This window comes from Lacerta agilis, chromosome 5 (genome assembly GCF_009819535.1).
Source record: "Lacerta agilis isolate rLacAgi1 chromosome 5, rLacAgi1.pri, whole genome shotgun sequence".
Classification (NCBI taxonomy): Eukaryota; Metazoa; Chordata; class Lepidosauria; order Squamata; family Lacertidae; genus Lacerta; species Lacerta agilis.
The window spans coordinates 49,070,463-49,083,117 of record NC_046316.1 but is presented as its reverse complement, the minus strand read 5'-3'; the positions used below and the strand labels follow the sequence as shown (position 1 = coordinate 49,083,117).

The 12,655-nt window shown below is 43.4% G+C and overlaps 1 protein-coding gene across 1 annotated transcript in view; it reads left to right on the top strand.

The window, feature by feature from the left end:
• Positions 1-617: 617 nt before the first annotated feature.
• The window catches only part of SHOC2 (SHOC2 leucine rich repeat scaffold protein), a 49,314-nt gene continuing 37,276 nt past the window's right edge, over positions 618-12,655 (top strand). The window contains exon 1 of the mRNA XM_033149697.1: positions 618-714. The gene's annotated coding sequence lies outside the window, so the exon portion shown is untranslated. The remainder of the gene's footprint in view (positions 715-12,655) is intronic.

The following is a 12,655-nucleotide window of genomic DNA, read 5'->3' as shown; positions in this document are numbered from 1 at the left end:
TGGGTGTTGGCGGGAAGACGGAACCCTGACTTGGAATTCAATCCACCAGGGAGCTTTATTTCCTTATTTGTTTTCTCAATGATCCGCCGCAATTAAAACCCATTGGGAGCCAGGCAGCCTGGTCTCAGCACCGTTCGCGCCCTCTGCCTCGCCCAGCGGTCTCTCGCGAGCGCGCAACCGGGCGAATGGCATCTGGGAAGTCCTCGCCCTTTTGTGCGGCAAACGGACAGCCATGCCGCTTCTTACGCGTACGGGGGGGGGGGGAGAGGGCAGCATTTGTACCCTCAGCGCGGCTGCATACCTAGCGAGGGCAGCGGGTGCTTTATCCTGTATCACGTTTAATAAAACCAACTTCGTTTCTTAGACTTTGGAGTCCTAATGAAAGACTTTATTTATATGCACACGCATCACGGTGTTTGCCCCCCTATCCCCTCCGCCATTAATGCCTTGAGTCGTGCTCGTCCGTTGCCAATAGCAACAAAGACTCCCCCCCCACCTCTCCCTGCCTCCGGTTAACATGGCGGCGTCCGGGCGCTGAAGCCGGCGCGCCGCTCCACCTGCCACTTTCCCTCTCTCTATGGTTACCGTGGAGGTCTGTGGGCGGGGAGTCCCGTGACGGGCCGCTCGGTGCGCGGTGACGGCGGCAGGCAGGCAGGCGGGCGAGGCGGACGGTGGAAGCGGCTGTGAGGAGGGGATGGCGGAGGAGCCTCCACGGTAAGGAAAGCTCGGGGGGGAAGAGGCCTGAGGACGGGGGGTGGCGTCGGTGGTAGTGGGGCGGCGGCAGGGGGCAGATTATGGGGCTGCAGCTGGAATGTGGAGGGAGGGGAGAGAAGTGGGAAGGGCGGCCGTCTTGTAAGGGGTAAGGGCAGCTGGGAGGGAGGCTCGAGCCGGGTATCGGGAGCTTGGTAAGGGAGGCGGGATCCTTCGCTAGAGAGCGGGGTGGGGGAGGCGGAGGAATGCGGGAGGTCGACGGGGCTGCAACCGAGGGGGGGGTGTCGTTGGCAGCTGGGAGGCGGCGGGAAGGAGGGCGAAGGGGACTCTGCGCAGGGGGCGAGCAGTCCCGCAAAGGTGAGTGCGGAGGGGAAGGGAAGAAATGGGGCTCCGGATCGGGCAGGGGGCGCGTCTGTCGGGGGTGTGCGCACACGAACCCGCCTTTTCAAGGGGGAAAATGGATGGGGAGGGGGAGGTTGGGCTGCAGGGGAAGGAAGGAGAGCAGCTGAAAAAAAGGGGGAGGTTCCGAAGGGAAGGCGTGCGTGGAGAAAGGGGGCGATGGGTGCCAAGGGAGGAGGAGGAGGAGGGGACGCAGTGGCAAGCGAAGGCCCCTCCTGCCTCCCAAGCAGGGGTTGTTGTTGTGTTTTGCACCTGTGCAATGGAAGCCCTTTTTTAGGGAGGCAGCCCCAGCCGGTGTTGGTGTTGGTTGCTGTGGTGGCCCAGGGAGAAGGGCGAGGCTGCAAGGGGGACCCCTCCGGGTCGACCTCGGGCAGTGGGTGGAGTATGCAGGGGAAAGGGCTCGGGAGGTGGTTGGCGAAAGGGCGCGCGTGTGCCTGAGCCTGTGCGCGTGTGCGCCGCTGCTTTGCTGGCTGCTGCTGCCGTTGCTGCTGCAAGGGTGTAGGTGGAGGAGCCTCTGATCCAAGGCTTGTCTAGGGCTGCTGCTTGTGCTGCTGACAGGAGGCAGGGGTTTGGGCCTAAGAGGCCACAAGGCAGAAGGAGAAACAGCGGTGGCGGCGGCAGCAGAAGGTAGTCGCGAGAAGAAGCAGGAAGCCCCGAACACACAAAGCACTGACGCCCTTTTCCAGCAGGTATAGCCAGTGTCCTCAGATGGGTGAGAGTTGGATTATTTGCTCTAAGATAAAATGTCTGATGTCAAGAGAAAGTGTGTATATACTGTGGAGGAGTGATGTCAATTACAGAAGCTGAGATGGGCAGCTTGTCTTTCACCAAGCATGAAGATCAAGGGGGAAAGTTGTTTTCAGGGATTTTGACTGTAATCAGCACCACTGTTGTATTTCCATTTTTGACACTGGGTGTTGATTCTGAAAAGCCCTGCTTCCCTTTCTAAAGGACATGTATGTAATTCTTTTCCTATTTCATTGTGATTATAGTTCAGTTTTCTGTATATGATTCTACTGTCTTTAATCATCTAGCTATCAAATTTAAAGGATTCGATTTTAGTGATTGCTATTTGATAAACACTAAAGTAGTTTGAAATCTGTTTCCGTTTATTACGTTGAACAAATGTGTGTGTGTTTGCTAACTGTATACTGTAAATACAGTTTTATTTAATGCAGCATGAGATTTCAGTGTTGTGTGTTTTGGTTTTTTCAAGACTCTTTTAAAAGATTTTAAAATGCGTTTTTTAAAAGACAAACTAGCTCAGCATTTTTTATGCAACATTTCAAAATGTAGCTTCAACTGGTATGTAAAATCATTCATTTTTAGTAACTGCATATGAGCATGAAGAAATATGTTTTCACAGGCAAATAGCAATTATGGCTGAGTTTTAATTGTATATTGTAGCCTGCCTTTTGGAACCATAAAATTGCTCAAACATAAGTTAAAAGAGCATTTCCCACAATTGACGCAGATTCTTAGTCATTTTTAACAGAGGGTTTTTTTTAAGGATTGTAGCCTTATCTTAATTTTAAAATGGGATTAAAAAATAAGGGAAAATACAATCAGCAATCAGCTGCGGGTGAGTCCTATTGACCCTAGTGAAGTTACCGTACTTCTGGGTAGACTTGTGTAGGATTGCACTGTAAGGCATACTTGGCATTCTTAGAAGTTACACAATATATGCAGTCATGCTTTAAGCATAAATACTTTCTTGATCTCTGGAGTTCCACCTAGTTCTTATCAATACATTTACATTTATTCTGTTTAGTGTCATATTTTAGATAAGCTGATTTTTCAGAATCCATTACTGTTGACATGGGTTTAAATATTTAGATTGTCTCAGTGATTTATTTCGAGAGCTCTTAGCAAGTAAGATTTCCCAATAGATGGCAGCTGGATTCATTTTAGTTTGTGATAATCATCGCATGTAAATTGGTTTGTTGAGTTTTGGAGTTTCTGTAGATGTAGCAAGTGAAATTAACAGGTCATGGTTATTTACATATGATTTGGGGAAGCAGCAGGTTTTCAGGGGGGAAAGCTACTTTGTACTTGGAGCTCCGCTTGCAATAGCTTTAAAATGTAGAAGCATGGCTGGAATTACAGTACATGAAAGTCTGCAGGCTCCCATGCTCCCAGTAGTTTATAGATGTAGAAAGTGATTTCCTTATCTGTGCTATGGATTATGATAGAAGTAAGGTTTGTAAACAGTGCTGTCACTGTGTGTAGAACTGCTGCTAGTTACAGTTTTTCCAGAGTTTACAGATGTCATAGAGGGCAGGGAGAGGCTTGCACATATATTAACTTGATAGTTACAGTATACTATCAAGCTGGTTCTTGTTTTAATTGTGTGAAACTGTCAAATTTTCGTTGCACAAGTGTATAATTTCTGAAACAGTTTCTGGGTATACTGATTTATGAATGTGTTCATATTTTCTGTGTGCACTCCTTCAGTTTCATTTGATGATTCTTCTGGTGAGCTCATCCATGGCAACAGTTTTATTTTGACAGATATTAATTTTGTGAGGGACTAAATTCAATATGTGTGGTGGTATTTATTTGTTTTATTAAAACAGTGATATCTTGTCCACCAAGGGTGGTTTACAGCATATATAACATTTACAGTTCCATAAAACAATATCCAAAAAAAGCAGGACCAGCCGTCAAAAAATCATATATATTATCATGTTTCAGTTCTAAGAAATATGTCCAAGGGCTGATATGGATAAACATTCTAGATTGGATCAAAATTAATAAAGGCTTTTGTAAAATAATGTCACGAGAAGACAATTTTGCAAGAAGAATTTGAAGTAATTTTTGAATGCTGTAAACACTGTAATATGCTGTGTAAGCGTTGGACACAGATTAAAGGTTCAGGGCAGCTCATATATTATTTGCTGGTTTTTCCCAAGCTGTTTGTGGTAAAGTTGATCAGATAATTCTTTTCAGATGAAAGGCAATGGTAAATAGAGATATTCATTTATCTTCACCTATACCTTTGATGGCTCACTCTGCTCTTCATTTCTCCATCAAAACTTGCTCCCTGCTACTTTTATTTCCTTCTGTGTTGATTAATGTATGACAAGCCAAGCTTGTGCAAGTTCTTCCTCTGTCATGGCCATACAACGCCTTTGTGCAGTATGAATTTTGGTGCAACCCCATCCAGGATAGCCAACTGACTAATTTCTTGGACACAGGACCCCCCCCCCCCGCCCACCCACAGTGTCTCTATCTTGCCAGGGTTCAAGCTGATCTTGTTCTTCCTCAATGCATCCAGGCATTGGTCCAGGGACTGCACAGCACCTCCCGATTCAGATGTTATGGAGAAATAGGGCTAAGTGTAATCAGAATAGTGATGGAACCTTGCCCCAGATCTCCTGGGGTCTCATCTAGTTATCAGATAGCATTGGAAATAGTACCTTGTGGCAACCCATAACATAGCTGCCGGGGACTACAAAGCACTTTGCTAATGCAGCTCTCTGGACTTGGCACAGTTCCCCCAATTCCTGTTCCTCAGAGCAGGTCCAGGGGGATACCATGGTCAGTAGCATCAAAAGTCGAGGACAGATCACAAGGCAAGGTCAAACTTCCTTTGCTCTGCTCTTTGCGAAGGTTATCCATCAGGGAACCCATGGGCAGGCCCCACCACAACCCCCATCACCGCCTTCTCCCCCAAAGGTGTGTTTTTCATTGGTACAGTAGTTCTAGTCTAAGAAATCTAGGAGTGCTGCACCACTGTTTTTTTTTCCAAGGCAGGGACCATCCCCTCGTGCAATGCAGTGTTTTTCATGCTCTGGACCCAACCAGTCAGACCACCTCTGCTAGATTTAATGAGCCAGGAGGGACAGGGGTCAAGAGGGCATGTGATTGGATATATTGCCACCAGCACCTTGCCCACATCAGCTGATTGCATAAGCTGAAACTTATTCCACTCAATTCTGGGACTGGGTACTTCAACTATTTAAACAGAATAAGGGAAAAGGAGAATAAAAGTTTGTGTGTATGAAGAAGTAGATTGCTGCTGACCTGGAGCCCTCGAGATGTTTTTGGTGGGGCTAATAGTTCAGAACATATGGAGGGCATCAAGTTAGCAAAGGCTGACATGGAGGAATAAATGACAAACCCTGTTCAGTGTGTCAGGACCCAAACACTTTTCTCTATGTTAGAATTGCTGTGGCTGATAGCTATATTATTATTTCTGTTTTAAATTTCCATTTTGTTGATATGGCAAGTGTCTATGAGTTGATAACATTGTTTCATTTACCTGCACTGCCTAGAGCTCAGTTTCCATTAGACACGCCTAAAGTACTCAATCTGGCTTGAAGCAGAAGTATTTTCCAGCATAACATTCTTTTCAGCATAATATCATTGCTATGTGTTTTTCCAGTCATTATCTCATGAAGCAACTGTACTGATTTTAGGCAGTGCTGTGTTAATTGTGTAGAACTGGGGTGAGGGACAGGATCTGGGGTGGGGGGCACTTACCTTTCAGATCACTGTGAAGTGATCCAAGTTCAAAGGAAAGAAGAGGGAGCGAATTTTAAGTACATTTTTGATTTTTTTCCTTTCTTCCTTTGGTCTCCCAAGATGGAACTCAAGATGGCTGTACTTATGTTAGTTAACAGTCACGTTATTTTTTAAAGGCAGTGCCAAACATGATAATAGCTTTTATTGTTATCATGGTGTTGTTGTTTTTTATAATGTGCTTTCCCCCTCAAATTGGCATTATCTCTGAAGATAATGTGTCCATAGCCTTGTGAATATGTGTGTCCTTTCTGATGCTTGTGCAAATGACCAGTCGCCGTTTCCCAGCATGGGTTGTGTTCAGTGGGGTAGATGATATGCATGCAGCTTGCACACTTTCATAAATGGAATTGGCTTCTGTGTGGGAAGTTTGTGCAGCTTGAGGCAGCTAAGTCCATCTCCTTTCTAACCTCATGTGGATGTCAAGAGAGACCACAAGAGAAGGGCGTGGCAGAAAGAGAAATGGGGGGGGGTGCTCTGCCCACTGCTGTCTCTACCTCCACCAAACACCAGCATGCAACCACTGACTACTTTGAGGGAATGCAGCCCTGGACAGAAAAAGGATTTCCCACCCCTGCTATAAAGGAGCAATGCCTTTTACATGATGCAAGTACATTTTGAAATATCTTCTGCATTTGTACTCTCATGACTTACGAAATACTTGCTTGCTGCGCAGCTGAGTTCATGCTTGCTGTCTAACTGTTGATGCTAAAATATACAGTATTATGCTTATGGAGATTTGCTCAGAGCTGGCAGTGTGCTTTATTAAAAGAGGATTGTGCAGGATGTTACTGCTAATAGGCAAGGTTGCTGACAGTTAGGGAGTACAGTTTCTCTTCCATATATTCCTAATCTATGGACTAGAAAGGATGGTTGGTACCATCTGGAAGGATTAAATGAAATAACCTTTTTTGATAGTCCATGACCCTAATAACATTATTATCCACAATGGCCATCAGTGTGAGTAGCTTCCACCAACCCTGCCCTCCCTTAATTGTGTTTTCTAAAAAGACAATAATACACAGTTTGTTCCATACGTTAAGAGAGCTCAAACTGACTGGAAAGATAAATAATTATTGAAATAATTGGTGGTGGTGGTGTGTGTTACTGAAAAGATACAGAATTCTGTAAATTATGCTTAGATCTCTCTCTCTCTCTCTCTCTCTCTCTCTCTCTCTCTCTTTCTTTCTCTCTCTCTTTCTTTCTCTCTCTCATTTGTCCTCATTTAGCATGCTATCTGATACTGATCAGTGATCAATCATATCTCTATTGAGGTAACATTCTTGGTATAAAACAATATTCCCCTTCCTCTATCAGCACAGTTCCTTCCAAATGCATGTGTCTTTAAATTGAGTGGTTAATACCAACTAGGTACTATTTTCTTTCCTTTTTTGTGTTAGCCTGTGCTCCTGTTGTCCATGCTCCTATTGTCCATGCTGGCAATCTGTAGCCTCCACTGAACCCTTCCCCCTTTAATTGTATATATATAAAAAAGAGATGAAAACATGTAGTAAAGGTAAAGGGACCCCTGACCGTTAGGTCCAGTCGCGGACGACTCTGGGGTTGCGGCGCTCATCTTGCTTACAGCTTCCGGGTCATGTGGCCAGCATGACTAAGCCGCTTCTGGCGAACCAGAGCAGCGCACGGAAATGCTGTTTACCTTCCCGCTGGAGCGGTACTATTTATCTACTTGCACTTTGATGTGCTTTCAAACTGCTAGGTGGGCAGGAGCAGGGACCGAGCAACTGTAGTATTCAGGTGTAAATGCAAGGTGACAAAACTAGGCAAACTGCGATTAGGCACAGCTCAAAGTGATTTCAAAATTATTTTGTGATCTAGAAGTGAATGTTCGTCACTGGCTTCTGCAATTCAGCATTTCTAAGACTGTATAGGGTTTAGTAAAAATCCTGATCATGTGAAAAAATTGGTGTGTTTTTTCATTTTCTTTTAGAAATCATGATGGTTGTAAAACACAGAATTTATTCATGCTGAACAAGCTTAGTTTGGGAGCAGTGGAAGAAACTCATGCTTTCATAAGCAAAGAATTTGTCACTGATGACATGTCATGAAGTTTCTTCTTTTGTTTACATGGCTATTTAAAGTTGGGCCAATCACTGAAATTGCTCCTCTTGAGAATGCAGCATTAATGTTAGTTGGACTTGTACCAGCTTGCTGTTTTAAATACAAGTCTGTTGTGCTATGCCCTTTACAATGAATGCTTGCGGAGAAATTAAAAATAACTTTGAGACTGAAAGTACTTGAAGATACATTCAGGCGACTTAAAAACAAATTTATGCAATGGAAACCATCCTGATTTGGTGATGAGAGAGAGCTAAAGCCAATTTTAGAGAGCTTTCTCCCCAGATAACTTCTTTCATATTTAGACACAGGTTATCAGTGTTCTCTTTATTCCTGATGCAAGTCTTCACATGCTCGTGCAAGGGTAGACAGAACTGCACCACCCACAAGAATGAGGTATCAGGAGACTCGGGATAACAGGAGTGTAAAAACTTCAGGGAAATACCCCATGGTGGATTCTCCTCTGCCCCTAAACCACCCCCCCCAAATACCTAAAGAGGATGGTGGCCACACATTGCTGACTAACATAGACTGGAAAAAAACAGAAAACAGAGTGGGAGGATAATGGAATGGAGCGACTGGAAAAGGAAGCCTGAGGAAGAGGCACATAGAGATAAAAAGAGAAGAGAGAATCCTCTCATTATCTTGATACAGTATATTCTGGTTCACACGATGAATCTTGTTTTAAGTGTCCCTAGGGACTGAAGTGAGAATTGCTGATAGGGATCCAGGAATCTGAGCATGCTCGGTGGGCACGGAATGCTAACTTGATTGAGGGTGGGGGTGGGGTGGGGAGATGAAATGAGTGGCTGCAACCTTGGTCAGCATTGCAAAGTGTTCTGCAGCATTGCAAAGTGTTCTGCATTGCAACATTTTGTTGCAGAGCCCTGCTGGTAGTAATATCAAAAGACATGTGCTTTTAGGAATGGTTCATGCATTTAAACGAAAGCTTGAATTCTTGGTATATAGAATCTCCTTCGATGGTACACTCTTGGAGGATATATATTCTGCAAGCATAATGATTCTGGAAAAAACTGGAGACCCCCATTCATAAAATCAGTATAAGGCATGTCATGTTGAAAATCTCTTCCCTCAAAGTTATCTCAGTTATTATTGTTAAATATTCTGTCTATGGGGTTTGTCTGGCAATATAGCTCCATCATTTATTTTAAAATATTTATATGCTTTCTGTCATGTAAAACATATGCAAGTGGTGTACAATACAGTCAAGCACATGTATACAGTATACTAAAAACAGAGCAACACAACACAAGCAGTAGTGAGTCTTAAAATTATAGTGGCTGGCATTAAGAAACATCAGGTGCTGATGCAAACAAGAACTTTTTCAGTATGTGCCTATGGTGCAACGAAGTCAATACATACTTTATTTTTAGGGGGGGGGGAGCTATTGCATAGTAAGGCAGCCATCACAGAAGAGGTCCTCTTCTTGGCTGTTGCCAGCTGTTGCCAGGAGGGTCTCTGATGATGACCACAGTACAGTGGACACTCGGGTTGCGAACGTGATCCGTGCGGGAGGCACATTCGCAACCCGCAGCGTCGCATCTGTGCACGCGTGTGACGCAATTCGGCGCTTATGTGCAAAGCGCGATTTAGTGCTTCTGCGCATGCGCGAGCGCCAAAACCCAGAAGTAACCCGTTCCGGTACTTCTGGGTTTGGCACGTTCGTAACCTGAAAACGCACAACTCGCAGCAATCGCAACCCAAGGTATGACTGTAGCTGGACAGGTCGGTATTGCAGAACGCATTCACATGAATAGCGCAGCCCAAAGTTCTTTAGGCTTTGTAGGTTAATACCTGGTCTGGTAGCAAATCAGCAGCCAGTGCAGTTCTATCATTCTGCATTATCTACAGCTTCCAGACCATACATCAAGGTGTCCAGGAATAGCCATTGCTGATGTACTGGCCAAATCTGTTTAAAGAAACTCCTTGTGCTGCAGCTGTTTGGGCTTCCAGTTGCAGTAAAATATCTAAGATGGGTGGCTAACTACTGATGCTCATTCTCCCTTCCAAGAGCAGTGCTACAAACTGGGATAGAAAAGCCTTTCGCAACAGGGTTGCTGCCTATGTAAATTGTGTGGCCAATGTGTGTGCCTATAGAGGAAAGTTTTTGCAAGCAATCATTGATTCAATTCCTCAATACTTCAGAGTTTACTAAAGATTCCTTAGCATGTTGGTTAAAACGACTCTTACACCCTGCATACAATTTACACCCTTGGTACATAGGTCAGTTTTAGGGTGTATCAAAGTTACCACTTTTATTGCTTTTTTTGTGTGTGCTATAAATGAAGCTCTTATGACCAAAATGGCGATAAAAGTGATAACTTTGATATTGAATGCTTAAAGCTCCAGGCATACTGTGTGTGACTAAAATGATGTAATGGTGGGCTGTGTGTGTTGGTGATCAGGAGACTTGTGAAACTTTTTGTACATCGTAGCTTCTCTCAGTTCCTTTTACAAACTAGGTTGATATGCCTTGACACAGTCAGAGGCAAGGAAGCAGAAGCCAAAATCCTTCTGATGTATGGCATTGCATAAATTGGAGGGCAGCTACGTGTATACTGCAAGGTCTGCCACTACATGAAGACTGGAAAAAGCGGTGAATCAAGTTTTGCAGGCTGTAAGATGAATTGGTATGAGGCAGCTGACAAGTCTAATGGCTCAAGTCCCTCAGTATATGACTCTTGCTGCAATAATAGACATCCACAAGCCTCAAAACATTATTTTGGAGGTCTGTTTGTGTGAAAAATTATCTTTTAACTACGTAGCAATCTGCTGCACCCAACACATTCCTTACTCTTGCATATTTCAGCTCAGATTATCTAGAAGGAACCAGTAAAAGTTTTTAGAACACATACCGGTATTCTTGTGCTTTGGGGCTTGCTGAAATAAATAGTATCCTCAGATATCATTTATGCTAAATAGTGGAGGTAAGGCTGTCTGGTTCCAGCATGAAGTCAGATGTGCACTCCTGCCTACTTCGCTGTGGCATTGCTGCTTGCTCCTCTGCTCAGTCAGTTGCTTAGAAGCCATTTTGGCATTAAGGGGTGTGTGTATACATACATACATACATACATGTATTCATATGTGTCTTTTGTGTGTGTGTGTGTGTGTGTGTGTGTGTGTGTATTATATATCAGCCTCTGTATCCCTTCCTGTATCTTAATGTTGTACTGGAATTCAGTTGGGGATCGCCCTAGCTTTGTGTTGTATTTCTAAGAATTCCTCCTAAAGGGTAATGGAGCACCATTTGTATATTAAGTGTCACTAACATTATAGTCCATACTGTTGCCTCCTCCCATTCCCCACTTTTAAACACCCCTCTAGTTTTTGTGGGGTGGAGGGAAAAGGGAAATATGTTGTCCTTGCTTTAGAACCCTGAAGGTGCTTTCAGGAGGGGAGGTACCGTCTCCCATAGGCTAATTTCCAGTACTGGTATTGCCAGCCACTGTTGGGGTTAATTATGGTTGTGTGTGATATTATCCCCAGGTGTAATTCTTTGTTTTCTCTCATAGGAATGAATAGGATTCCCCCCCCCCTTCATTCCTACATGGGAAAGTAAAGGCATGCACACCATTGAGGAGGGGGCTAAACTTGCTCTTGGCAATTCTAGTGCTTGGAGCAAGAAGCTGATTTTGCCCCCTCTCCAAAGAGGAGCGAGTTTGTTAGGAATTGGCACGATACTCTACCTCATATGTGAAATAATATACAGAAATGTGGAAAAAATAGTTATCAGTTTTATGTTTGCAGTTGCGATTGAGTTCTGCCTTGAGTGAGTGTACTTGATCCGAACAAATCTATTAGCATGAAGCCAAAAACAGAAACCGGAACCAAGAAGTTAAAAGCTCTTATTGCAAAGTAAGGGAAGCAAATTGTAATTGCAGCAGATGGTATTTTTCAACCCACGCTAGCAATACACTATTTCACTATCAGTTTTTCTTTTGCTTTATCGGTCTAAAGGAACGCTGTCTGCCTTTTCTCACATAAACAAATCTAAATTAAAGTTTAATCTTTAATTTTAAAAAGTTAACAGTGAACACAATGCTTCAAGGTATATTTGGAGTAAATATGGACAGTAAAAGTTCATTTGAAGTATAAATACTTGCAGATTCAAAGAGAAAAACCTTAACCGAGATAAAATATTGCAGTTAAAAATTAATTCTGCAAATGATTTTACATTATTAACCTTATTGCCTGGGCTCTTTTGCCTGATCTATAAGTCACGCACAGCAGAATTTCTCCTTATTCCAAGTGTGTGCACATATGTGTTTTCACATGTGTGTTGGGAGATGTTTAAAGGAGATGCTGGAAACTATGAAAACAACAGTCCATTAAAAAAAAAATCAGCCAAATTTTCCATTTAAAAACATCAGGATCAGTTTCAGGTATTCTTATAATAAAATAATGTTATTACTTTCCCACATTTGTAATGATGTTTCATTTGGCCTCCAGTTGAGGCATGTTCCATCTCAGTTTTAGAACTGTTTGTTATCCTAATAAATCTGATTTTTATGCTATCCTTTTATTTGATAAGATTATTTATTTAAAATGGCCAACATGTTTCCCAGAGGCCTAGATCCATCAAAGTCAGTTATAGTTGGCTTTTATTTTAATAGAGTTGTGTATCTCTTCTTCCCGCCCCAGGGAGCTGCTTCTAGAGACTTCTCATTGCTCTGTTTGGATGAGTTTGTAATGAGTTAGTTGAATTCTGACTTGTGTTCAAATTAAGCTTATTGAAGCCTAGCCTTACTTATTTGGAACTCGGACCCCATTGCAAACCTGAGAATGTCTTTGGGCTTCACACTTTCTTGGCAATGGTGGTCCATCTTATTTTCCTTAAAAGTGTGGCAGTGTCCTTGATACAAGGATCTGTGAAGGAGATGTAGTCACCTGGTACTCTAATCAGACTGAGGATTAATGGAAC